A 26,226-nucleotide genomic window follows, 5' to 3' on the forward strand; every position below is an offset into this window, starting at 1 on the left:
AGAGATTGGGACTGACATATACACACTACTGATATAAAATAGGTAACTAATAAGAACCTACTGTATAGCACAGGGAACTCTACTCAATACTCTGTAATGACCTACATGGGAAAAGAATCTAGAAAAAGAGTGGATATATGTATACGTATAACTGATTCGATTTGCTGTACAGCAGAAAGGAATGCAACATTGTAAATCAACTATACTCCAATAAAAACTAATTTTAAATAAATACATAAATAAATAAATATCTACCCTCCAGAAAGTTACTAATCTATAATTTTCAGAATTCCCTCTGAAACTTTTGTTACAGATAGAAGACTAACAAATTGCCAGGTTTTCTATACCATCACTGTTTATGTAGAAATGTTTAGTGCTTTCCCAATTTCACCCTTAATTTCTTTTAAAACGCACAATTGCCATTTACTTCAAAATATTTATCCACACAAAAACTCCTATGAAATAGTGTAATCATTAAGCTGATAATGACCGAATCAAAATTTTGGCCTTCCTACTCTGGAATGGATAGCACTAAAGATAACAATTCCAGTTCAACGGCCCGTCTGAAAAAGAACATTAAAACTTACTGTGTAGGGTTTCCCTGGTGGCGCAGTGGTTGAGAATCTGCCTGCCAATGCGGGGGACACGGGTTCGAGCCCTGGTCTGGGAGGATCCCACATGCCGCGGAGCGACTAGGCCCGTGAGCCACAATTGCTGAGCCTGCGCGTCTGGAGCCTGTGCTCCGCACCAAGAGAGGCCACGATAGTGAGAGGCCCGCGCACCGCGATGAAGAGTGGCCCCCACTTGCCGCAACTAGAGAAAGCCCTCGCACAGAAACGAAGACCCAACACAGCCATAAATAAAATAAATAAATAAAAAGAATAAAAAAATAAATAGGAGCTGTTGTTTAAAAAAAGAAAAAAACTTACTGTGTAAAATGGGTGGTTAGACTAAATTATCTCTGAAGTTCTTCCAGCAGTAAAACTAAATTCCATAATCATAACTGCTGACATTTATTGAGCATTTGCCATCTATGTGGGGCACTGTGCTGGGTACTCTTCACGGATCACTCAGAATAAGTCTATAAGCATGTTACTAGGAGACCACTCCTAATATAGGGAAATGCAAACGGGACACAGACGCTTTCTAAAAACATGTCTCTAGTATAAAGCAAAATGGAAATGGAAGATCCCAAATTGCGGGGATTACCTTGTTCCCTGGGATTGGGAGAGGCTGACTCTTGTATGAAGTGATTCCCTAAAGACTAGATGCCTAGAGCCACTGAGAAGGGCATCAAAAACAAAAAACACAGCCTATCAAAATAATCCAGTTTGCTCCAGAGAATGGCTCCTTGCCAGACTGATGAAGATGCAGTATCAGAGCTCACTGAGAAAGCAGAAGTGATCTCACAACAGAGGAACAGCTACAGAGAAGTTCAAGAGTATTAGAAGAGCTCTAATAAACCTGGAAATCTGAAGGGCCCCAGTAACTGGGATCTAAAAGCGTATGATGTGGCCATACCTAACATTCGGTTTTGGGACCATGTGTTCACTTTAGTGTCCCCACTAGGCTGCAGGGTTCTCAAGGTTCTTACCTTTTTCTTTTTTCTTTTTTAATCTACCCCCGGAACATAGCCGAGTCTAGGACCTGGAACATTAGAAACACTTAATAAATATTTAATGAGAAATATTAGTAACCAATCTCCCCAGGAACATATCTATCCCACTCACTGGGGTGTGCCTGTAAAATCAGCCTTCTAAATTGTGGTCTGGAGACCTCTAGGGGTCGTCTGCAGGTCACTAGGAGAAGTCAAAATCTGAAGGAGGACAGACTGGATGGAAAGGGCCAAACACCAGGACACAGGTTAAAGCCCAAGACAAGAGAAACAAGTAAGTGCTACGGTAGCGTAATGAACTAAAGAAGTTTAAAAGTGAAACATAAAACAAATCCAAAGAAGATAAAATTGCAGCCAGTTTATCTGAATGTGACACATATGAAGACTTGTTTCCTATCAATTTTATTATAAACTACAAGTCTAGTTCATATCCCCTCATAGCACCACACTCAGTTTAAAAATGTTTAATTAAACGTGAGTGGTATTCTAAAACATAACTACTATTTGAGAGCCTATAAAAGAATAAAATGAATAATTTTAGAAAGAAAAAATCACCCCTTTGTAAGTGTTAAGCAGGGAAGCTAGAAAGGCAACATTCATTCTAGATTAAATTCACTGTCCTTTTCTCAAGGACAGTCAATTCTTAGGGTCATCTGCCAGTCATCTGGGATCTCAGAGAAACTGCAGACCTCATTTTGGTAAAGTGTTGATTATGCTGGAGACACACCACTGTCAAAATTATACTGGGAGTCTCACATGTAAAGGAAAAGGCTCCATTTTCTTTTTCCTTAGTAGGGCATCCTACTGGATTCATACCACAGTTCAGCATCTTACTGGTTGGGTCAAATTAAGCAAGTTACTTAGCCCCTCTGTATCTCAATTTCCTCCTTTATAAAATATGATTGATAACAGTCTCTGCCCCAAAGCTACAAAAAAGTAGATTATTACACACTCAAAGAATCTAGAGTTGTGTCGTGTACCTAGGAAGGAATCAAATAGTTGTTAATTATTACAACTAATGGGCTAAAGTGATCTAGAATGACCCATGTAAGCCAACAAAGATTTGATGTCTTTAACAAGAGCAACCCAAAAAAGCATATTTTAGAAAGAACTTGCATGATTCTACAATACTCTTAAAATGCAACTTTTTTCTTTCTTTATTAACTGAAAAATAATGACACTCGATTGAGATGATGGATATTTAAAATGCCCTAAAAATAAGCAATTGCCACAGAAGCAGTCCTGAAACACAAATCCTACTCATCTAAGAACTGGAGAACATAAAGAAGGGGCTATTTTTTTTTTTTTTCCTTTATAAAAGCAGTTACGATTTTGCAAAGACTCAGAAACAGCTGTGAGCATACTTCTTGGTATGGACAAAACATTCTTGCAAGAAAGAACTTTGTGGGGAAAAGTCGTTTATCTTATCATACATGAAGCTCTTTAAAAATCTATAAAGACTATGAAACTTCTGAAGTTCTTTGGTCAGTTTTATAGTGGAAATGGGCGAGTTCAGATTAACTTAAATTTAGAGAATAAAGGGAGTTGCCAAATGGAAGATGGGAGTTGAAACATCTGGACAAAAGAAAATTGTGCTTTATCACATGCATCAAAGAGAACATAAAATCCATCTCCCTGAGACTTTCCCTCCTCTTCCTATGGAGGTGGAGGTGAGGAGAACAAGCCATTTACCCAACTAGCCGCTCAACCCATTAGATCTCTGAACAATATTATTCACAGCGATAACGCCTTGCTTCAAAGCAGAAAGTCCATCCTACAGAAAGCAGAAGCATTTTGGCTCATCTTTTTCTATTCCATTTACGTGTATAAAATGGTCATAGTCATTAAGTATTTACCAGGATTTCACATACGTAGATAATAAACACATATAAACCTCATTAGGCATAATTTGACAACATAAAGAAGTGTTACACAAACAATCATGCCATAACATGACATGGGACAGGAGATACAGCCAGGGGTGTACCATCCATGGACAACTTGGGAGGGCAGAATTCTACAGCCTCCAGAGAAATGGGAGCATGGTCCTCAGCACTGGCTCTGAACCTGGGTATAATTTCCATCCATGCCCTTTTAGTGACCCCCCCCCCATATTTCATCTTCCCCATTCTCATTTATCTAGCCAACCTGGAAGATGGAGAGGGAGAGAGAGAATTGGGATGAGAATGAAGAATGAATTTCAACAGGGGAGAATGCAGCACACAAGTTATTCAAGGACCTCATGTTATTGCACTCCTGAGAAAGTTAACTAGGCAGCCAAATGCTCTGCTTTTTCAGAAAGGGGCTGGGAGTTCAAATCTCACAGGAAAATAAAAATTCATAGGAAAAAAACTGCTATTATTGGAAATAATTATACAATAATTCATAAAATTATACACTATTATGGATATTATGTAATTATATAGTATTACAGTCATTGGTCCTCATGAACACAATGACCCCATCTGATTCTTACTTCTTTTTAGATCTTCATGGAACTCGTAGGTCACATTCAAATGTTGAAAGTGGCTTAATAATCAATGGCTTTAAACTTGGAGTGTTTATTATCGCAATATTCTACTGTGTTTGATAAGGTAAACAAGCAAGATGGTCTTTTTCAGCAATAAAGCAGAACTGACTGGAATGCATCGGATTGAACTTGCCCGGCCCAAATGGTAGGCTCAACAGCTTGGGCAGAATCCTGAACTATCAACACATACTCCAGAACAAGTCAAAACCAAAACTTACAGAAAGCAATGAACCTAACGAATGGCCAATCATTACCATATAAAATTACATTCCTTTTTTGGTATCATGCATAATGTTAAGTGGAAAAATATTCAAGAAAATATTCTAGAGATATGTTCTCTGTAGATATTCATATTATGAATGTGTGTAGAATACCACAATAAAATGAAATTTTACCTCTTCCTCATATGTGATCATCTTAGTCAGAGTTTAAAATTCTAATGCCTAACAACTAAATATAATGTGTGGACTCTGCCTAGATCCTAATTCAAAAAAAACCTATGTAAAGGGACAGTTTAGGACACATGAGAAATTTTAAATAGTCTGGATATTATATGACCCCAAATGATTATTACAATTAACCCCTTTGTTAATTATTAATTATAATTATTATTATTGTTAAGTGTGATAATGGCACAGGAGTCATGTGAGAAAGTGTTAATGCTTTAAACACATACATACTAAAGTATGCAGGGGTGAAATGAGATTTGCTTTAAAATATTTCAGCTGCAGAAAAAACAGAGCTAAATGAAGCTAATATGGCAAAAACCTTGGTAATTATTGAACCTGGGTAATAGGTTTATGGAAGTTCGTTTATTATTTTTTGTAGTTTTGTATAAATTTGAAATTTCTCATAATACTTTTTAAAAAAACATTTAAAAGCATTCTATTGCCCAGAAAGCCTCCTTAAAGGACTCTATGTAGGGGAAAAAATCATCTTGTGATATTTCAAAAATGAAGTAAAAAATTATGAAATTGACATTTTTAGATCTATTCATTTATACAACTACTCAAAATTCCCTCTAATTTAGGAACTTCTTAAAAGGAAGACCCTACTAAATTTTTATGTCAAGCGATGCTTTATTCCAAAGCAACAAAATGCATGTGCCTAAAACATATATAAAAACATAAAAATATATTTTTTAAAAAGCAGCCTTTTCTCTGCTTACCCTCAGATTTATGTCGGAACACAGCTTACAATTGTTTTTTTTTTTTTTACACATCTTTCACAAAAACGTAGCCTTTTCCCTGCTACGAATTTTTTAAACTCACAATATACTTTTCTATCTCAAAGACTTTTTAAAAATTATTTGCCTTCTTTAGGGAAAGCTATATCATGAGAAAACAGCTCAGCAAAATCCCTGCAAATAATGCAGAGGTAAAATACACATTACTTTCTTCCAGCCAAAAGGACTAACAGGGGAAAATGAACATTTTCAAAAGCATTTTGGAACCTTATTCCAGCTACCTCTGTGCTCAGCTCTTTTTTTCCTCCCAAAATACGTCACTTAACTGTCTGTCAAAACAACTCTTGCCCACTCTACCTGATCACATTCCAAAGCTGCAGCTTTTCCTGGATTCACTTCTCAATGACAAGCTGCTCAGAGAGCACCTATTAAACCGAATGTGATCATCTGCTCCTTCCTTTTTTCCTTTCAGGGCATACTGCTGTCCATCAGAAGTAATTAATGGGTTTACTATGTACGAAAGCGTCATCCCATCAGTTTGCTGCCTGGTTTGAATAGCTCATATCAGCTCTTCATTCATACCAAGAGTGCTCACTGTCCGGAGATTACGATAAAGCCGTACCTCCTTTTGGATTTTTCGCTCACTATTCACAGAACTATGTGTTACAGGAACACAAGGACAGAAGAAATCCCTTCACCCTCTACAGAAAGGAAGCTCATGGACTGAAAAGTTGGTAAAGGGAAAAACAAGGAAAGCAAGAGAACGCAAGAGAACATCCACGCTTCTAGTCCAGACAATTTTTTAAGGCAACTTGATTCAGGAGCATATGTAGTTCTGAAATATGGACAGAACTTTTGCAGAAGGTAAAATGTCTATAGAAAGACCCAGGATTTCTCAATTGCTGAAACAGTCAATGAATTTTTAATAAGTTCTGAACACTCAAGTTGTCTGCGGTCAGATCGACGGCTGTCATCAGACAAGAGAAAGGCAAAATTCACCCTTCTAGTTCTATAACCCTATCCAAAAGGAAGCTTCATCTATTGCATGCTGTCCTAACTAATGCTCCAAGATGACCAGGAATACAGACAGAGACTGCAGGAAAGAAAAACACAGTGGTAAAAGAGAACACGAAAGGAAGTAGAGACAGCATTTCAGGTATCGAAGCTTACTATTGCCAGCCGGAGTTCAAATGACTGAGCTTCAAACAAACCACTGCCAGGTAAGATTTAATTTTATAACATTAATTTATGTCTCGACCACTGAAACTAAACCTGCTGATGCTGTGAATGAGCTAGTAGATTTGAATTTCATGTGATCCTCCCTTGAGCTCTGTGCAGATTTAAGCCTTGTAAGGTAAACACTTTTTACTTATGCTGCATAAACTAATCATCCATATAACTAGGTAAGAAAACACTCCAAAAATTCCATTCATTTTTCAATAGATTTGTCCCATCTTCGTCTTCGTCTTAAAACTCCCAGTTTTGTTTTATTTAATAGCTTGGGGGGAAAATGCACGAAGAGAGCCCTGAATGGGGCAGAAGAGTCATTCAGAGATCCTATTTACCAAACACATTCAAATGTAATTTGTTTCCCAGGGCACTTGGTAAAACAAAGAAAAATTATCGTTTTTAATATTATTTCTATTGATGCAAAAGAACAAAGCTCAATGACTGGTTTTTATCATTAGCCAAAAAAAATAAAAAAAACCCTGTGATGTCATTCTCATTCCCACTCAAGAAAAACAATCTCTAGTAAACTAAGGTATAGCAAGCACTTCAGTAGAATGGAGCTAAAATACCCTAAGGTTCTGGGCATATTTTCATAACATTTATAAATTAAGACATTTTTCTGATTTAACAACAGAACAGAAACAAATGGTATCTTAATACCTCACAAGCTTTAACTCAGATCAAATGGCCCAAACCGTAAAATGCAAAGAACTACTGAAACCATCACAGAATTTTAAAGGGTACAGTGCCTTTTAGAAATTCCCTGGAAATCACTCCATAATGAGACTTTTAGAGAGACTATCTTATGTTTAAAAAAAAGAAAAGGATTTGTCAGAATCTGAATTCCCTACATAGATTTTTAGCAAAAATTCAACCACATTAGTTAACTTCAATAGGAAAAGTTCACAGCTTAATCTTTTCATAAAGAAGCCCTACAAATAATATGCTTCTATTATCTTAAAAGACAGGAGATAAGTGAAACAATAAAAGCAAATCACACCTAACCGTAGAGATCTTCCGATAATATAAGGAAATTTATCTAAAGTAATTATTCAGTACTTGCCTGATAAGTCAAATTTGAAATTCTTCCATTTCACTGAATTCTCTCCTTTTTTCAAATTTTAATTAATAGAGTAAATTACATGATCCCATCATTCTTTTCAAGACAGTCTATCAATAACCTTAAATGTCATAAATCTTTTGCGTCGGAATTCATTCCAGAAATTCACCCGCCATTTTCCAGTAAAGGAAAGCAGCAATTCAGATACAAGCAGTAATACTGTAGTGTATCAATTTGTTGCAGAGAAAAATGTTTATTTAAAAATTTCAAAATACTTTGTATACCAGCCCAAACTAAAAGTATTTTTTAACTATACTGACATGTACCTGAACCCTTAAGAATTCATCTTTTTCCTCATTATATTGTGTAACCTGACATGCTTTGAAAACAGGCATATATTTTTTAAGTTAAAAAACTATTTCAACTCAAAGAACTGTTTAACTTAGGCAAAAATAAGAGATTAACAATATTATACTCAAACAATTTGCTTCCAATAAATAGAACTGAAGGGGGTATAAAATTACGCTCCTCAAGTCTTCTGGATTTTATTTACTCATTGTAACGTACAAAGAGACCCATGTCCCACCAGGTTAGGGACTTTGCTTCTATGATTTATCTTCTAAAGACAATGGATGAGCAAACCCACCTCCCCTTTAGCCCTGGTTAGCATCAGTCCCAGTGAATCTTCATTTTTCTTTCCTATCTAAATCAAGCTATTTCTCTATAATAACCCGTTCTGAATAATGATTATTGAGATTTAAATAACAGCTTACAAAAAAAAACTCTATAGCAATTTATTCCAAATTAGCCCAATCTACAGTTTCTCCTTCATTTTAAGTGAAAAAGTAAAGAATAAAAACATTAGCTAATTTTTAACACATCATTTATCAATGATTCAGGTTGAAAACGGCTTCAACTTTAGCATCTCATGGGTACAAACGGATAAGGAATTTTATGCTAGAAGATTTGGTTTGATACCTGAAGATGTGGTTTATTTATGAGAGTTTTTGTGTTGTGTGTCGATAGATCTAACAATTAAAGAGATTTTGAACCTCTTGGGAAGTATTCAATGACTGTCTAATTGTTTCTGTAATTTAGAATGTTTTTCATGCGCACATGATATAAAAAGTATTGTATTATAAAAGTAATATAATTTTGTATTAATGGATTCTTTCATAGAAATGGAGCAAATATTTTGGCTACCAAATCCTTGCAATGATATTTAGTACTGTATTTTTAGCTTCTGCTCTTTTTAACTAATCCAAAAGCTGTACTTTTTATTTAAACCATGAGAACATAAAAGTAGGTGTATAGGTCAAAATAAAGTACATCCATTTTGTGTCTTTGCTGACTCTTTTCAGATTGATATGTCATCTTTGTCTGAAATAGCAAGCCACATAATTTTGCATAGAAAATAAGAAACATACCTGTAAGTTATTTTTAAGTGTTAACATTTAAAGGGACCAGCACTACATAATATTTTTAATTCCATAAATATTTACTGATATCTGCATTATTATAACTCTCAAATTTTTCCTTAGAATTTTGAAAGAATTTCCTTCATTCCAGTATCATGGAAAAGTTTTTCAAGCTTAATTCAACAGGGTATTTCAACTAGCCGGTATCTTTGATCTTTATTATGGTTAATTTTTCTTCATGAAGTGACCAAAGTTGAATAAGGCTGATGGTTCATCATGGAGAGTCATCTCTCCAGCTTCTTCCTGCTGAGAGAGAATCATCTTTGGTTTGTGACATCACAGTCTGAGCTGGGCAAGTGGCTGTGATAGCAAACCGATGATTATATCCTTTCAGTGTGAATGAGCTGCAAGAGATGTGGGTGCTATCATTTCAAGTCCTGTCACAGAGACACTACTGAGATGCATGACAGGAGTCAAGTTAGGCAAAGATGCTTGCATTGCATTTGTCACTTCTACAGCATCAGCCATTAAAGATAAAAGTACCATTTCACAGTTTACTTCATTATTAATTTAAAAGAGGGAGTAAACGTCATGTTAATAAAACTCACAGATAGTGATAAAATGGGAGGGAGGAAAGTACCAGCGAGTAACCAGACAATAAAGGAAGAGGGACACGGAGAGTGAGGGATGGGTGCACAACTCAGCCGCGCCTCTGGGCACAGGAAGAGCAAAAATAGAAAGCACCAGTGCGCAGTGGCGGGCTGGAAACCCTCCGACCTCGGAGAACTGCGGAGAACCGGGGACCGGAGTCAACAACGGCTCCCAGGCGGTCCCAGCGTCCCGACCCGCCCCCGGCCGCGACACAGTTTCCACAAACTGACACACACGGAGCCCGCCGGGTCCCCTGGAGGCCGGTCCCCCGCAAGCCGAGCGCACGAAACGGCGCCCCAAAGGCGCCGGCCCAAGGCGCCCGCTGCGCTTTCCCTCCCGAAGGTGGGCTGCAGGGCCCAAGCGTACACCCTGAGACAAGAACACGCGCACCACGCCGCCACGGGGGACGAGAGGCCGGGCGCCCACCTGCCCGGACACCCTGCATTTCTGGAATCACCGGACGCCTGTGTAAATGTCCGTTCGGCGTGTCATTTTCCAAAGGCCACTCAAGATCAGGGGACAGGATGCCTCCTCTCCAAGGGTCCAGCCAGCCCACCCACTCAAATTAGGGGAGACAACGCCTCCTCTCCAAGGGTCCAGCCAGCCCACCCACTCAAGATCAGAGGGACAAAATGCCTAACTAAAACAAAACAAAAACACAAAAAACTGGAAAGAGGAAGGAAAGGGTGTCCTCAAAAATAAAAAAGCTAAGCACGTTGACAGCGCTAAGAATAAACCACCAGGAAAAAGAAACCCTACATGTCAGATCATAAAGGACGGAAGGGCAAGCCCGCCGGCAGTCCAGGCCCGGGGGGACCGGGGTCCCCAGCCCTACAGAGCCAACGGCAGCCCGGCTCGGGCGCCCCTCGGAAGCGCGGGGTCCCCGCGGCCGAGTCTGCGCCCCCGGCCGGCCCCGGCTCCCCTCTGCCCACCCTGCGCGCGGGGGCTGGAAACGGCCGCGGAGAACCACGGCGGGGCGGGAAGGGGGGCTCCAAAGAGGGTCTGGCGACTCGAGTCGCTCCGTTTCTCGGTGGGCTCAGCGCGCGCCGTGGGGGAAGAGGGGCGTGGGTCCGGGAAGAGGGGACGGGCGGCACTCACGTAGACCGGCAGCGGCCACGCGTAGACGGCGGGCTCGGCCCCCACGGACGACTCCAGCTTCAGCTCCAACTTCTCCCCCACGTCTTCGCGCGCGGCCCCCGCACCAGGCTAGTCTGGCGGTTGGGGGAGGGGCGGGACGCCCGCCGGCGGGGGCGGGTCAGGCGGGCGGGCTGGCGGCTGAGGGGAGGGGGCCTGGCCTGGGCCTCAGCCGGGGCCGCCGCCGCGCTCCCGTCTGGCCCCCGGCTCCCTCTTTGTGGTCACAGGCCCGGGACCTCCAGCGCTGCCGCCAACTCGGGCCGGCGTGAGGCGAGCACAATGAGCCGGGGCCGGGCTGAACCACTCACTCGCGGCGCGCGCGCCACCCGCCCCGTGGCCTCGCCCGCTCTCACGTACGCACGCACGCACGCACGGACGTCTTCGGCTGCCCCCGGCCACCCCCACCGGCCCGAAGTGGGGACCCGGGGAGACCCCTCGGGGCCTGCAGTGGCGGGTTCGACTCCCGCCCTTGACGTACCGTGACACACACACACACCCCCAATAATAAGACTATAATTCCTCATTAAATATGACAGCCGGAATCCCGGCTTCTGTTCACAAAAATGCCGTGTATTTAGCCTATGCTAGGCACCAGACCCTGGACGCTCAGCACTGGCAAAAAAGGAAATGCCCTGCCCTCATGGCGCTGCCATTTTAATTGGAATAGTAGTGACAATGGTCAAGGGAGAAAATCAAGTGTCATCATCGCCACGGGGATGGTTAATCTCATGTGCGCACTGCGTGGGGCCCCGGCAACCACAAACATTATTCCAGATGTGGCCAGGAAGGTATTTTTCAGAAGAGATGAACACTGAAATTGGTCCACTTTGGGTAAAGGCGATTGTCAATGCCGCGGCGTGGGTGGGCCTCGTCCATCAGTTGAAGGACTGGAGAGAAAAATGAGGTTCCGAAGAAAGAGGGAACTGTTCCTCCAATGGCCTTGGGACATCAGCTCTTCCCTGTGTCTCCAGCCCAGAGTCCTGCCCTGACTTGCCTGCCTCACGGTCACATGAGTCAACTCCTTAAAACAAAACTATATATGTAAAAATACTGAATATATACAAGCCTATTAATTTGTATATGTGTGTATACATATTATATATATGTATACACATATGTTGATATGTGCGTGCGTTTGTAGTATATGTGTAAGTACTATATACAGTATACATACAAGCCTATATATTTGTGTGTATATATCGTATACATGTATGTATGTGTATATATATAGTATACATATTATAAATATGAACATGCTGTATTTATACACACACCCATATATTGATATATGGGTGTGTATATATACAGTATATGTACACTGTATGTATGTATACAGTGTATATTTATATATAGGTGTGTATATATGTTGTATACCTGTATGTGTATACGTTTCTAGGTATTATATGTATATATGTATATACTATTATATACACACTTGCGTATGTATTTATATGTGTATGTACATGCGCATATTTACATATAGGTGTGTATGTGTGTGTATACATTGTATATATGTATATATCTTATACATATGATATATGTATGTATATATACGATGAATTTATATATACAGTACATATATATTTTTATGCTATATGCTTTTATATGTAGGTGTATATGTGTGTCTATATGTATGTACGTGTATGTATTGCATATATTATATGTGTATGTATGTATACTGTCTATATACACACCTAAATATCTTTGTATGTGTGTATATATGTATGATATATATGTACCTAGGTGTGTATATTGCATATGTTATACGTATGTGTACATACTGTATATATACAAACTATGCATTTTATATGTGTGTATGTATAGTGTATATGTATGTGTGTATTGTATGTATTATGTGTATATGTGTGTATACATACTGTATATATACAAACTATGCATTTTATCTGTGTGTATATATGTGTGTATTGTATATACTCTATGTGTATATGTGTGTATGCATACTGCATATATACACAGCTGTATATTTTTGTATGCGTGTACATATGTACGTGTGTGTGTATATACACACACACACCCTATGGATTCTGTTTGTCTGGAGAACCCTCACTGATACGGACACTTATGACAATTGAGCACCTGCTCTTTGCCAGCCAGGGAGCCAAAGGCTTGTCCTTTCGGTGTCTCCCTTAAGTGTCACAAGTCCCAGGAGGGAAGGTGATGCGGCTCCTACCAGTTGAGGTGCCTCAGGGTCAGAGAGGTGCACAGGGCGGGGGGCTGGAGCCTGGTGGAGCCCAGGTGGAGTTCTAGCAGCAGTACAGCCTAGCAGTCCCACTTCCCCGGGTGCTTCTCACAAAGACGCCAAGGGGGAGACGGGAGCTGAAGGAGGGGATGAGGAAGCTTCCGTGGGTCCGCAAGCCCAGACCAAGGCTGACTCGTCAAGGGTGTTAGAGGTCAGGACTGTGGTTACCCTGGGGGTGGGCTTACACAGAGCCATTCACATTCTGCAAAAGTATCCATTCTGCTCTTGTTTGTATGGTTACCCCCCTCCCCCAAATCTTTTAAAAACAGATTCTCTTGGTTGCTGGGAACACACACGGGGAAGTTGTGTGTGAGGGGGTGTGATCCAGGGGACAGGGAGGATAAGCCCCCCACTCGTAGGGCCAGGAGTGGCTCAGCTTTGTGAGCTGAGGATGGCCCACGAGGTCCCAGAGAGAAGGGTCCCTGCTCCGTGCACCCCATTCCCAGCCTGAGAAGCCCAGAGCCACCCCCGCCCCCCCCCGCAACACACACACACCAGGGAGGAGAGCCAGTCACCCTGGCTCCCAGGCTCTGGCTCCAAGGCTCCCGGCACTAGGAGCTATTTTCAGCTTTCATGCTCTGTCTGTCTCTCGCCCGCCCTCCCTCCCTCCTCCGCTTCTTCCCCTCTCGCTCCATCTGTCCTCCCCTCCACCCTGCATTTCTACACAGGATGGCTCACAGACAGCTGCTCCCCGTGCCCACCTGCCACCATTCGATGGATGTCAAAGCAAGCCCTGGGGACTTCCCTGGAGGCCCAGTGATTAAGACTCCGAGCTTCCACTGCAGGGGGCGCGGGTTCGATCCCTGGTCAGGGAAATAAGATCCCACATGCCGCATGGCACGGCCAAAAAATATAAACGAATAAAAAATAAAGTTATAGTGATGAAACAGCCCTAGTGGTGCAAGGATGGGACGTATAGCTCTATGGTATAGAATAAAGGTCCAGAAACAGATATATGAGAACTTGATACGACAGAAAGTGGGGAAATTAAGGAGTTTTCGATAAATGGCATTAGGACAATTGCATATCCATGTGGGAAAAAGTGAATTAGAAAAAAAAAAAAGCAAGCCCTGGTCAGGTGTGACCTTGGGCCCAGGGCCATTGGCACACGTTGTCATGTGGGACGTTCTTCCTTAGACTACTCCTCCCTCCCCCCTGTGTCACTGTCACTTCCTCCAGAACCTTCCTGGACTCCCCTACACAAGCCCGGGGTGTGCCCTCACCCGCCCTGGATCACCAGAATTCCAATCCCGGCCCACCCTTCCCTGCCAGGTAAAGAACTGTGCATGGTCAATAAGACCGTAGAGGTCATTGGCCATTGCTATTGCAGCTGGCATTGTTACTGTGTTTAGATAGGGTGACCAACACCCGCCCCCAGTTTGCCCAGGACCGCTCAGGTTTGAGCGCTGGAACTCTGGGGAAACCCTCAGTCCCGGGCAACCCCAGAAGGCTGGTCAGCCTGTTTAGGACAGATCTTTCACTTGATCTCCCAACCCCCGAGAGCCAGAAAGGGAATCTCCCCCCTCCTCCCACTGTAACCTTCATTCATTCATCCACTCATCCCTTTATTCAACTCCTTTATTCAGCAAGTATTTATGAAGCATCTACTACACAGCAGACACTCTTCTAGGTGCTGGGGACATAACAGCATCCCTGTCCTCAAAGAGCTCACGTTCTAGCGAGGGCAGCAAACAGTAAACTGAGAAGGTGTGATTTATTACATGGGGATGATGTCTCGGAGACCACTGCAGGGCAGGGGAGGTGGGAGAGGAAAGGGGCAGTTCTAAATGCAGGCGCTGACGGGATTGGGGCAGACCTTGCCCTGGGCCAGGCTGGTTGCTTCAACACAGCTGTCCTCGCCCAGGGCCATCCTGCCCCCGCCTCACCCAGTTCTTCCGTGATGTGTGGGGAAAATCTGTGGTTGTCACAACTGGGGGGGGGAGGGGCCCCTGGAATCAAATGGGTGCCGCCAGGGATGCTGCTAAACCCCACACAGTGCCCAGGAGGGGCCCTCAGCGGAGGATGACCCGCCCCGAATAACCCCAGTGCCGCGGGGGAGACCCTGCACTAATATGATTCAGACCCGCTGGTGCCCCCAGATTCCTGCACAGGCAGGGACTCTAACCGGGTCACCTCTGTATCCCGAGGTGACCTAGAGTGGGGCAGCCAGGAGGGCTGAGGTGAGTATCGGGGGTGAAACGACAAATCTCTGTGCCCACTCTCCCCGCCGCACCCCAGGGGCGATGGCCTCTATCTCCTCCCTGTGCAGGTAGCTTTTCCCTGAGCCATTTCTTCTTGTCAAGGTCCCTGTCGCAGGTTGGGTTCCCCGAAGATGACGTTGGGAGCAAGGATTGGAGTGCAGGTGGTTGATGTGAGACGTGCAGGAACAGATACAGCTGCCATAGGGTCCCGCAATTCCACTCCTGGGCATAGATCCGGAGAAAACTCTAATTCAAAACGATACATACACCCCTGGGATCTCCCTAGTGGTCCAGTGGTTAAGACTCCGTGCTTCCAGTGCAGGGGGCATGGGTTCCATCTCTGGTCAGGGAACTAAGATCTCACATGCCGTGTGACAAAAAACAAAGAAAGAAAGAAAGAGAGAAAGAGAAAGAGAGAGAGGGAGAGAGAGAGAGAGAGAAGGAAAGAAAGAAAAAGAAAGAAAGGAAGGAAGGAAGGAAGAAAGAAAGAAAGGAAGAAAGGAAGACAGGAAGAAAGAAAGGAAGAAAGAAAGGGAGGAAGAAAGAAAGGAAGGAAGAAAGAAAAAAAAAAGAAAGAAAAGATACATGCACCCCAATGTTCATTGCAGCACTATTTACAATAGCCAAGACATGGAAGCTACCTAAATGTCCACTGATGGATGAATGGATAAAGAAGATGTGGTACATATATACAATGGAATATTATTCAGCCATAAAAAGAATGAAATAATGCTATTTGCAACAATGTGGATGGACCTAGAGATTATCATACTAAGTGAAGTAAGTCAGAAGAGAAAGACAAATAGCCTATGATCTCACTTATATGTGAAATCTAAAATACGACACAAATGAACTCGTCTACGAAACAAAAACAGACTCACAGACATAGAGAACAGACTTGTGGTTGCCAAGGGGGAGAAAGAGTGAGGGAGGGTTGGATTGGGAGTTTGGGGTGAGCAGATGCAAACTATTAAATATAGGATGGATAAACTACAACATCCTACTGTCTAGCACAGGGAACTATATTCAATATCCTGTGATAAGCCATAATGGAAAAGAAAAAAGGTTTATTTATAGGTTCCATCCCTAACTGAGCTGGCCCATCCCCTCCCATGGTTCTAAGTGCAGCCCGAGGCTGCAGACTTCCCACCGTGCTCTTCAGCTCCAGAGCAAGCCACCTGCAAACCACCCACATCTTTCCAGGGGCTGGCAACTCTCCTTTGCTACTGATTCCAAGACACATCCAGAGAGCAAAAATGTGACCATGAAAAGAAACTCAGGCATGTTCAAATCAGGGAAATCACATTCTTATCTCTGTTCAGTACTCGCTTAATTTTAGAATAGCTTAGAGTTACAAAAAAGTTGCAAAGATCTGTACAGAGTGTCGAGTGCCGTGGACGCTGACCCAGTACCCCTATTTCCAACATGTTAGTACCTTAGTATGACATGTTTATCCAACTAAGGAACCAAGATGGATACATTGTTATTAACTAAAGTCCACACTTCATTAGAATTTCCCTAGTTTTCCCCTAACATCCTTTTTCTGTGCCAGTCTCCTCTGGGCTGGGACATTTCTCAGACGTCCCTGGGTTTTGATACCTTGAAAGTTTTGAGGAGGACTGGTCAGGTATTTTGTCCCTCAATTTGTTTGTCTGTTTGTTTTCTGATGTTTTCTTATGGTTGGTCTGGAGTTATGGGGTTTGGGGCGGAAGATCCAGACAGAGATAAAAATGCCATTCTCCTCAGGTCACATCAAGGATACACACCATCAACGGGACTTATGACAAATGATTTTACCCTTGATCACCTGGCCAGTATCGTCTTTTTTTTTTTTTTTTTTTCTTGCTGCGTTGGGTCTTCGTTGCGTGCGGGCTTCTGTAGTTGTGGCACGGGGGCTCAGTAGTTCTGGCTCCCAGGATCTAGAGCGCAGGCTCTGTAGTTGTGGCCCACGGGCTTAGTTGATCTGCGGCACCTGGGATCTTCCCGGACCAGGGCTTGAACCTGTGTCCCCTGCATTGGCAGGCGGATTCTTTTCTTCTTTTCTTTTGCAACCAAAACTTTAATCCCAAGGATTCTCACAAAACATATTACAAATGACAGCATGAAAAAAAAAAATTCCACAGTAACTCAAAGTTCAGCTCTAAATACTCTTAATCTGGCAGGACATTGGTATCTTGATAATCTCAAATTTCCAAAAAAGATTACAAAGAGCTATGTATTCATGTACAGCAATCACAGAGGGGACTTATGACCTCACTCAAAGGTAAACTAACTTCCTTGAAACTTCTTAGATTCTAAACTCCCTGGACGACCTCTTGTCTGGTGTGAAGACTAGTGGAATTTTTAAACCTCTAATCTAGGGGAAGGGTGCGGCTTTCATTTTCACCTGCTGGCTTGTGTTCACAGCACCTTTTAAAGACTGCTTGCTTAACTACAGCTGCATACCATATCCCAGCTACGGAAAGTCTTTTCAATGTTTGCCAGTGTTGTTTCCATAATAGTAAACATCACACTTTAGGTGGGCAGGAGTTAGAGTTTTATTATCAGTCTAGGCAAGACCAAAAATTCAAAGCAAATTCAATTTTGCTTAAGGGAACATTGTAAGGTAACAATTCTTCATATTACATGCCTCATAGGACCCATTTCAAACCATAGAGAATGACACCTTTATGGGTCACTGTCCCAAGAGACAAACAAATGTGTACAACTAAAACATTTAAAAAGTGCACCAAGCTTCGGAAGTCTCAAACAAAACTTGAATTTTCTGTACATACTCCTGTCAAATGAAGTTATTGCCTGTACACCACTCCTCTTGCAAAGTGGTCTTCTATTTCCTTTCATTTGACCTAGATCGGCTAGGAGACCTAGAGAAAGATCGGGACGGCTTGTGATTTCTCTCCTGGGACAGGGATCTCTCTCTTCTCCTATATCTAGAAAGGGACCTGCTCTGGCTGACCGAGAAGGCTCTCCATCTTGGAGATGTGTGGGAGGTGGAGGACTCCTCCTCCGATAATCATCTCGAGGGCGACGACCCCAACAAGGAGGCGGTCACGATTTCGACTTCTCTTTTCCCCATTCGACAGGTCCACTCTTACTCGGCAGCCACATAGTGTTCTCCCATCTAGTTCTCGGACAGCATCGGCTGCATCTCGGGGATCTTCACATTCAACAAGAGCGAAGCCGGGAGGGTTTTTAGCAACCCACACACTGCAGAGTGGTCCATGATAGCCTAAAGCTCGTTCCAGTTCAGCCTTGTTACCACTGTTTCCAAGATTCCCTACATAAACTTTACAGTCCAACGGACAGGAATCACGATGCAAGACCCTCGTGGCTCCTGGGTTTCACGGGCCACAGGGTGGTCCCGGGCCTCTAGAATCTGGCAGCTGAATCTGCTCGCACAAGCTGTCCTGTGGGGATGCTTTTCCCCCTATGTGTCCAGCCCGGGGCCCTGCTGTCTTGGCCCGGCCTCCCCGGTGAGAGGGTGAACCCCAGCTCCCTGGAGCAGACACTCAGAGCCCTGGTGACCGGACTCAAGGCTGACGGGGCTGGAGCGGCGGCTGGACATGTGTGGCCAGCCTGGTGGTGTTTGGCCCCCTATGCAGTTCCAGTTCCAGCTGAGAAAGAGCCTCCCTGTATCATTTTCTCCTGGTTGTGTAAGGATCCCCGGTGTCATTTGACAGAAATGTAGATGGTGTGTTCTTTCTCTCTTTTCTCCCTGCTTCCTCTCCTCCCTCTCTCCCTCCCTCTCTTTCCCTGTTCCGCTCTCCCTCTACCTCTTTCCCTCTCCCTCTCTCTCCCTCCCTCTCTCCCTGTCCCTCTTTCCCTGTTCTGCTCTCCCTCTACCTCTTTCCCTCTCCCTCTCTCTCTCTCCCTCTCTCCCTCCCTCTCTCTTTCCTCTCCCTCTCTCCCTCTCCCTCTTCCCTCTCTCCCTCTACCTCTTTCCTCTGCCTCTGTCCTCTACCTCTTCCCTCTCCCTCTTTTCTCTCCTTCTTTCCTCTCCCTCTTCCCTCTCCTCTCCCTCTGTCCCTGCCTCTCTCCCTGTGCCTGTTTCCCTGTCCTTGTTTCCGTGTTCCGCTCTGCCTCTACCTCTTTCCCTCTCCCTCTGTCCCTCCCCCTCCCTCTCCCTCCACCTCCTTCCCTCTCTGGAGAGGGAAGGAGGTGGAGGGAGAGGGAGAGAGAGCAGGAGAGGGAGGGGGAGAGGGAGAGGGAGAGAGGGATAGAGGGAGGGAAAGAAAGACAAAGACGTCTCTCCCTCCCTCCCTCTCTCCCTCTCTCCCTCCCTCTCTCCCTCTCCCTCCCTCCCTCTCCCTCTAACTCTCCCTCTCCCTCCGTCTCTCCATCTCCCTCACTCCCTCCCAGAGAGGGAGAGTCGGAGGGAGAGGCAGAGACCAGGGAGAGGGGGAGAGGGAGAGGGAGAGGGAGGGGGGAGAGAGAGAGAGAGATGTCTCTTCCTCCCTCCCTCTTCCTCTCTCCTCCTTCTCTCCCTCCCTCCCTCTATCCCTCTCCCTCCCTCCCTCTCCTCCCTTTCCCTCTCCCTCCGGCTCTCCATCTCCCTCACCCCCTCCCAGAGAGGGAGAGCCGGAGGGAGAGGCAGAGACAACGGAGAGGGAGAGAAGGAGAGGGAGAAGGAGGGGGGAGAGAGGGAGAAAGAGAGAGGTCTCTTCCTCCCTCCCTCTCCCTCTCTCCTCCTTCTCTCCTTCTCTCCCTCACCCTCTCCCTCTCCCTCCCTCCATCACTTTCCCTCCTTCTCCCTCTCCCTCTCCCTCTCTCCCTCTCTCCCTCCCAGAGACAGAGAGACAGAGGGAGAGGGAGAGGGAGAGGGAGAGGGGGGAGAGAGGGACACGGAGAGGGAGGGAGGGAGACAGAGAGGGAAGCAGGCACCCTCTCTTCTTCTCCCTCTCCCGACCTCCTTCTCCGACTCCCCCTCTCCTTCGCTCCCTCCCTCTCCTCTCCCTCTGTCTCTCCCTCTCCCTCCCTCCCTCTAGGAGAGGGAGAGGAAGGGAGGGAGAGGGAGAGAGGGAGGTGGAGGGAGAGGGAGAGGGAGAGATGTCTCGCCCTCCCTCCCTCTCCGTCCCTCGCCCTTTCCCTTCCTCTTTCCCTCTCCCTCCCTCCCTCTCCCTCCCTCCCTCCCTCTCTCTCTCCCTCCCTCCCTCTCCCTCTCCCTCCCTCTGTCTCTCCCTCTCCCTCCGTCTCTCCCTCTCCCTCTCCCTCCGTCTCTCCCTCTCCCTCACTCCCTCTCAGAGAGGGAGAGATGGAGGGAGAGGCAGAAACAAGGGAGAGGGGCACAGAGAGGGGGGAGAGATGGAGAGGGAGAGGGAAGAGGGAGAGAGGGATAGAAGAAGGAGAGAGGGAAAGGGAGGGAGGAAGAGACCTCTCTCTCTCTCCCTCTCTCCCCCCTCTCCTTCTCCCTCTCTCCCTCTCCCTTGTCTCTGCCTCTTCCTCTGTCTCTGGGAGGGAGTGAGGGAGATGGAGAGACGGAGGGAGATGGAGAGACGGAGGGAGAGGGAGAGGGAGGAGAGGGAGCGAGGGAGAGAGGGAGGGAGAGAGGGAGAGAGGGAGGGAGAGAGAGACGTCTTTGTCTTTCTTTCCCTCCCTCTATCCCTCTCTCCCTCTCCCCCTCTCTCCCTCTCCCCCTCCCTCTTCTGCTCCCTCTCCCTCTCCCCCTCCCTCCACCGCCTTGCTCCCTCCACCGCCTTCCCTCTCCAGAGAGGGAAGGCGGTGGAGGGAGCGGGAGAGGGAGAGGGAGCGGGAGAGGGAGGGGGAGAGGGAGGGAAAGAGGGAGAGGGAGAGAGGGAGGGAGAGAGGCAAAGGGAGAGATGGAGGAAGAGTGAGAGTGAGAAGCAGGGAGGTAGAGGGAGGGAGGGAAGGAGGGAGAGAGGGAGACAGAGAGGGAGAGAGGGAGAAGGGCTGATGGGGGCTCCCTCCCCCTCCCATCCTCTCCCCAGTGCTTTCTCTTTTTTCTGCTTCAACAAACACCAGGCGCCTTTTAGATCAGCCCTGAAGTCAACGTTGATGCTTGGACAGCTTGACCTCCCCGCTGCCTTCCAGCCCGGGACCACAGCTGGGAGATGAAGTCTGCGGGGCCCTGGGCGGCTGCGGCGGCGGCGGGCTGCACAGGCACCTCCTCTGACGCCCAATCTCTCCTCGTTTACGAGGCAGCCGCCAGCTCCCCTCCCTGACTCCCCAAGATTTGGGGCCTTTTTAATATGTGTCGATAATGCCATGAGCTACTATTTAACTTTTCCACGAGGACCCATCTCCCGAAATGCAGTGGTTTTCAGCCTTGGCTGCACTAGAGAACCCCCAGGGAAGGGAGAGACGTCTGTACCTCCCTCTCTCTCCCTCTCCCTCCGTATCTCCTTCTGGCTCTCTCCCTCTCCCTCTCCCTCTCCTTCTCCCTCTCCTTCTGGGGTGATGCCCGATGAGCTCAGATTCGCACATGTTCCCCCCATCCCCTCTCTGTGCCTTGCGTGGGGTCTGGGCCTTCTCAGTGTGGCCCGGGTACGGCCTTGACATTCAGACATCGGTTCCTGCAAGGACACTTGCGTTTGGTCCATACCGCGTGTGGCTGCAGTCTGTGCTTCTCCCGTTCAGCATCTTCAGTAGATGGGGGCTGTGCATGAGCCCTTCATCTTCCCCGCAGACACCACTGCTGCTTGCTCGGCCTCGCGGGTGATGTGGGGGGCACGGGGGACAGTCCTGTGTCCCCACCATCTTGGGCTGCAGACAGGCCACGTTGGTCCTGTGGTGACTGGGGGCTCCCAGGAGAACCCCACCGCAGAGCGGGAGAGGTGGCCCCAGAGAAGGTGGCGTACGCCTGGGGCCGGGCCTCACCAGCCAGCCCCGGGCCACCTGCAGCAACAGGCGTCTCGCCGTCCAGGGGCTGGGTGTTCGGGCGCCGTGGGGATGAGCTGCTGTCTGCACGGCAGCCGAGTTTGTATTGTTGAGCCCGGGGAGGCCCCTGGGTGGCTCCTGGAGAGCCTGGTCACATTTCTTCCTGCCCTTGGCCTTAGAGCTCATCACGGTTCACGCCCTTTCTGGTTCCAAAAGGACCTGTGTTCATAAAGACCACGTGTTAGGACAGCACCAAAGTGTCTAGAAATCCGGGCCAGGAGGAGGACGGAGGGGGATTGGCTGTGCCTGCCAGTGGCCTGAGAGCCCTGCCCGCCCGCAGAGACCTGGCCCGGGGCCCGTGGCGAGGGCGTGGCCCACGGTCCCCAGCGCTGGCCGTCTCTGGGTTCCAGGAGAACTGCGCGATCCTCGGGGAGCTGGTGAGGCTGCAGGCTCAGAAGTCCCGCCTGCTGGGGTTCAGCACGCGTGCCGACTCCGTGCTGGAGACGAACATGGCCAAGACCAGCCAGGTGGTGGCCACTTTCCTAGGTAACCTCGCCTCCCCGAGTCCCAGTGGGGACAGGGGTCAGGCGGACCTTGACTGGACGTGGTGCTGCCTGAGACCCCACTGTGTCAGCCCTTGGGGGTCGCCTTCCCCAACCCTTCATTCTGCCTCGAGGGGCGTGGGGTGGGTGGCGGCTGGGAGGCTGCCCCAGGGACATAGCCGAGCCTCTCCCCTCCGCCCGCAGATGAGCTGGCCCAGAAGCTGAAGCCCCTCGGGGAGCAGGAGCGGCCGTGATCCTGGAGCGAAAGAAGGCCGAGTGCCAGAGGCGGGGCCTGCACTTTGACGGGCCCATCAACGTCTAGGACCTGTGCTACTACATGAACCAGGGGGAGGAAACGCGCTACCACGTGGACCAGTACCTGCTCAATGAGTCCTTCCCCATGCAGGTGGTCACGCGCGGGCGGCTGGGCATCTCCCAGGAGCTGCTGGGGCTGACCTTCGACCTGGAGGAGGGCGCCAACATGTGTCACGAACATGTGAAGCTCTACACGGTCCGGGACGCGGCCACGGGCAAGGTCATCCATCGGCAAGTTCTACCTGGACCTCTACCCTCGGTGCATGCGGGGGGGAACCTGTCGGCCGTGGGCCGGGGCTCCTCTGTGGAAGCGGGGCCTCACCCGCGTCCCTCCCCAGGGAAGGGAAGTCCGGGCACATGGCCTGCTTTGGCCTGCAGCCGGGCTGCCTGCAGCAGGATGGGAGGCGCCAGATAGCCATCGCGGCCATGGTGGCCAACTTCACCAAGCCTACGCCCAACCCGCCCTCCCTGTTGCAGCATGATGAGCTGGAGACCTACTTCCATGAGTTCTGGCAAGTGATGCACCAGCTCCGCTCCCAGGTGGGTGCGGGCGCGGGGCTGCAGGCAGGGGGCGGGGAGGGCCCGGGCTCTCCCGTGGTCCTCAGGCAGGCCCTCGCCACGGGATTCTTCCGCTGATGTCACCCCGCACGTGGTGACGCCCTCAGTGTCAGTTTCCAGCATCAAACCCCACGCACTGGGCGCAAAAACAACTGAAGTGGATGTCCTCGAGACTCTGGAGGCTGGAAGCCGCAGATCAAGGAGTCAGGACTGGTTCCCTGCATGTTAAATACATGTATTCAAGAGTTGCCTTTAAAAAGACAAAAGAAAAGAAAGGAACGTTGCATGCAAGTCTGGTGACAGGCGGTGATGAGAACCAGAGGGTAGGCTCTGGGGCCGGGAGCGCCGCGCCCTGTGAGGCCCTGGGGCTGCTGCCAGTCTCGGTGGAGGCTCAGCAAGTCCCAGTGACTTCCCCACGGCGGGGGGGGTCCCCAGCTGAGCGTCTGGGCCCAGGACCCAGTGCTCGTTCAGTCTTCCTGCGGTCAGCCCTTCGTCCTGAGAGCGATGCTCTCACAGGCTGCACCGGAGCGCGTGGGGACACTTTACTGAGCTGTGCAGCCATCACTACTGCCCTGCTTTGGAACATTTCCCTCACCCCAAAAATGTCCCTCACGCCCTTAGTGATCATTCCCTCCCCTCCCCTGCCCCTGACAACCAGGAACCCACTCTGACACTGTGGATCTACCTGTTCTGGACGCGTCCCCTCAGTGGGGTCACACCCTGTGTGCCCTTCTGTGCCTGACTTCTCTCGCTGAGCATCGTGTTCTCAGGGTGCATCCACGTGGCAGCGAGTGTCAGGGCTTCACACCTTTGCGTGGCTGAGGGCCGGAAAAAAGACAAACGACGAGAAAGGCACGTTGCCTGCGACTCTGGTGACAGCCGGTGATGAGAACCAGAGGGAAGGCTCTGGGGCCGGGAGCACCGCGCCCTGTGAAGCCCTGGCGTTGCTGCCAGTCTCGGTGGGGCACGGGCAGCGCCATCCCCCGGAGCTGCTGGCCAACTCATCAAGTCCCGGCTGGCCAACCCCGGTGCGGTCGAGCCGAGGGAAAGGAAAGGGGCTCCCGGACCGCCCGGCTGGAAAGCGCGGCCTGCACACAGTGCCAGCCCCCCGCCTCCTTCCTCCCGCCCTCCAGGCCTCTTCAACCTGCGCCAGATCGTCCTGGCCAAGGTGGACCAGGCCCTGCACACGCAGACGCCCGTGGACCCGGCCCAGGAGAATGCCCGCCTCTGCCAGGAGATCCTCGGGGTCCCAGCCACACCAGGTAGCCAAGTGCGCGCCGGGCCCACCTTAGCAGTCGGTTGGCGGCTACTGCCCAGGTCAAGAGGATCCTCTGGTGGTGTGTGAAGGGGGACCGACTGACGGGCTCTGGCCGAGGCCCGCTGACCTCTGGCCTCTTCCTGCCTCGGTTCCTGGGCTGGTCCCTGCAGCTGTGGCCCGCGGAGTCCGAGGGTGGGGTGGGCGTATCTGCACGTGCTTTCTGGAGAGCCTGGAAGAGGCAGGAGAGGGCTTCATACCCCGGATGGAACGCGTCGACGAGCTTTGCCCGTGCGTGTCGGTGCGGAGACGCAGTTCACTCCCTCGTGAGCGCTGGAACCCGCGCTCTCCCCGTGCTGGAGGGTGAGCCCTGACTCATCCCTCGGAGCCTCGGGCAGCTGACCTTGTAAGAGTCTTAGGGGTGAACCCTCGTGAGCTTCAGCAGAAAGTCGGCAAAAATTTATTTGTGTCCCTCCACTGAGTTGCCCGCAAGGTCCCCGTTTTCTAGAAGTGTTGGGCCAATACTCCCTCTAGTGGCAGGGGACTCAGACAGGGCTGCTTTGAGGCCCCCGCTCTGGGGAAGGGGCACGGAGCGGCCAGGGGGCCGGGCAGGAGCCTCTCCGCGTGTGTCCCAGGGACCCACCTGCTTGCGACCTTCGGCCACCTGCCAGGAAGCTACGACGCCCAGTCCTATGGCTACCTGTGCAGCGAGGTGTACTCCGCGGACACGTTCCACACACGTTTCAAGCGGGAGGGCGTCCTGAGTGGCAAGGTGAGAGGCCGGCCTGCCATGCAGACCAACACGGAGGTCCTTGGCCTGGGCCTAGATGCTTGTGCCGCCCGCCTGGGCCTGCCAGGCTCTGAGGGCCCTGCCCTGGACCCCCTGCTCCCCTGCCCTTTGTTGAGTCACAGCAGAGGTGGCCACACCCACACCCTCAGTGAAGGGGGTGCTCCACCCTCCTGCAGCCCCGCCCCCTCTCCTCAGGTTGCCATGGACTACAGAAGCTGCATTCTGAGGCCAGGGGGCTCCGAGGATGCCAAGGGCATGGTGAAGCTCTTCCTGGGTTGTGACCCCACGCAGGACGCCTTCCTCCTGAGCAAAGGGCTGCAGGTTGAGGGCTGCAAGCCGCCGGCCTGCTGAAGGCACGGGGTTTTGCCCACCCAGGCGGGCCGGGTGCCTTAGCGCCCTGTCGGGGCGGGGGAGGGGCCGCGTGTCCTCCCAGCCCCTGAGTCCCTGGCGGCCGGCCTAGGCCAAAAGTCTCCACCTGCAAGTGTCTGGAGAGCCTGGCATCAAGGCTCCCCCTTGTTGCACTAATGCAATCCCTTCCTGGGGAGCTTTCCTGGTAACAAGACGGTTCTTTGAAAACGCAGCCGTTAATAAAAAGACTCTACTCCTGGTCTCTGCCTGCCGTCCCTTCCACCACAGGAGTGGCATGG

At 48.6% G+C, this 26,226-nt stretch overlaps 1 protein-coding gene and 2 pseudogenes across 1 annotated transcript in view; 1 reads left to right on the plus strand and 2 right to left on the minus strand.

Annotated features, from left to right (window-relative positions):
- Nucleotides 1-11,124, minus strand: part of LOC133084242 (DNA (cytosine-5)-methyltransferase 1-like) — a 53,832-nt gene extending 42,708 nt beyond the window's left edge. Inside the window, exon 1 of the mRNA XM_061180553.1 lies at nucleotides 10,789-11,124. The gene's annotated coding sequence lies outside the window, so the exon portion shown is untranslated. The remainder of the gene's footprint in view (nucleotides 1-10,788) is intronic.
- A 6,687-nt stretch (nucleotides 11,125-17,811) lies between these two features.
- On the minus strand, nucleotides 17,812-18,626 carry LOC133084663 (serine/arginine-rich splicing factor 3-like; annotated as a pseudogene).
- Nucleotides 18,627-18,714: 88 nt separating this feature from the next.
- Nucleotides 18,715-25,930, plus strand: LOC133084664 (thimet oligopeptidase-like; annotated as a pseudogene).
- Nucleotides 25,931-26,226: the final 296 nt, after the last annotated feature.

Source organism: Eubalaena glacialis, chromosome 2, assembly GCF_028564815.1.
Source record: "Eubalaena glacialis isolate mEubGla1 chromosome 2, mEubGla1.1.hap2.+ XY, whole genome shotgun sequence".
NCBI lineage: Eukaryota > Metazoa > Chordata > Mammalia > Artiodactyla > Balaenidae > Eubalaena > Eubalaena glacialis.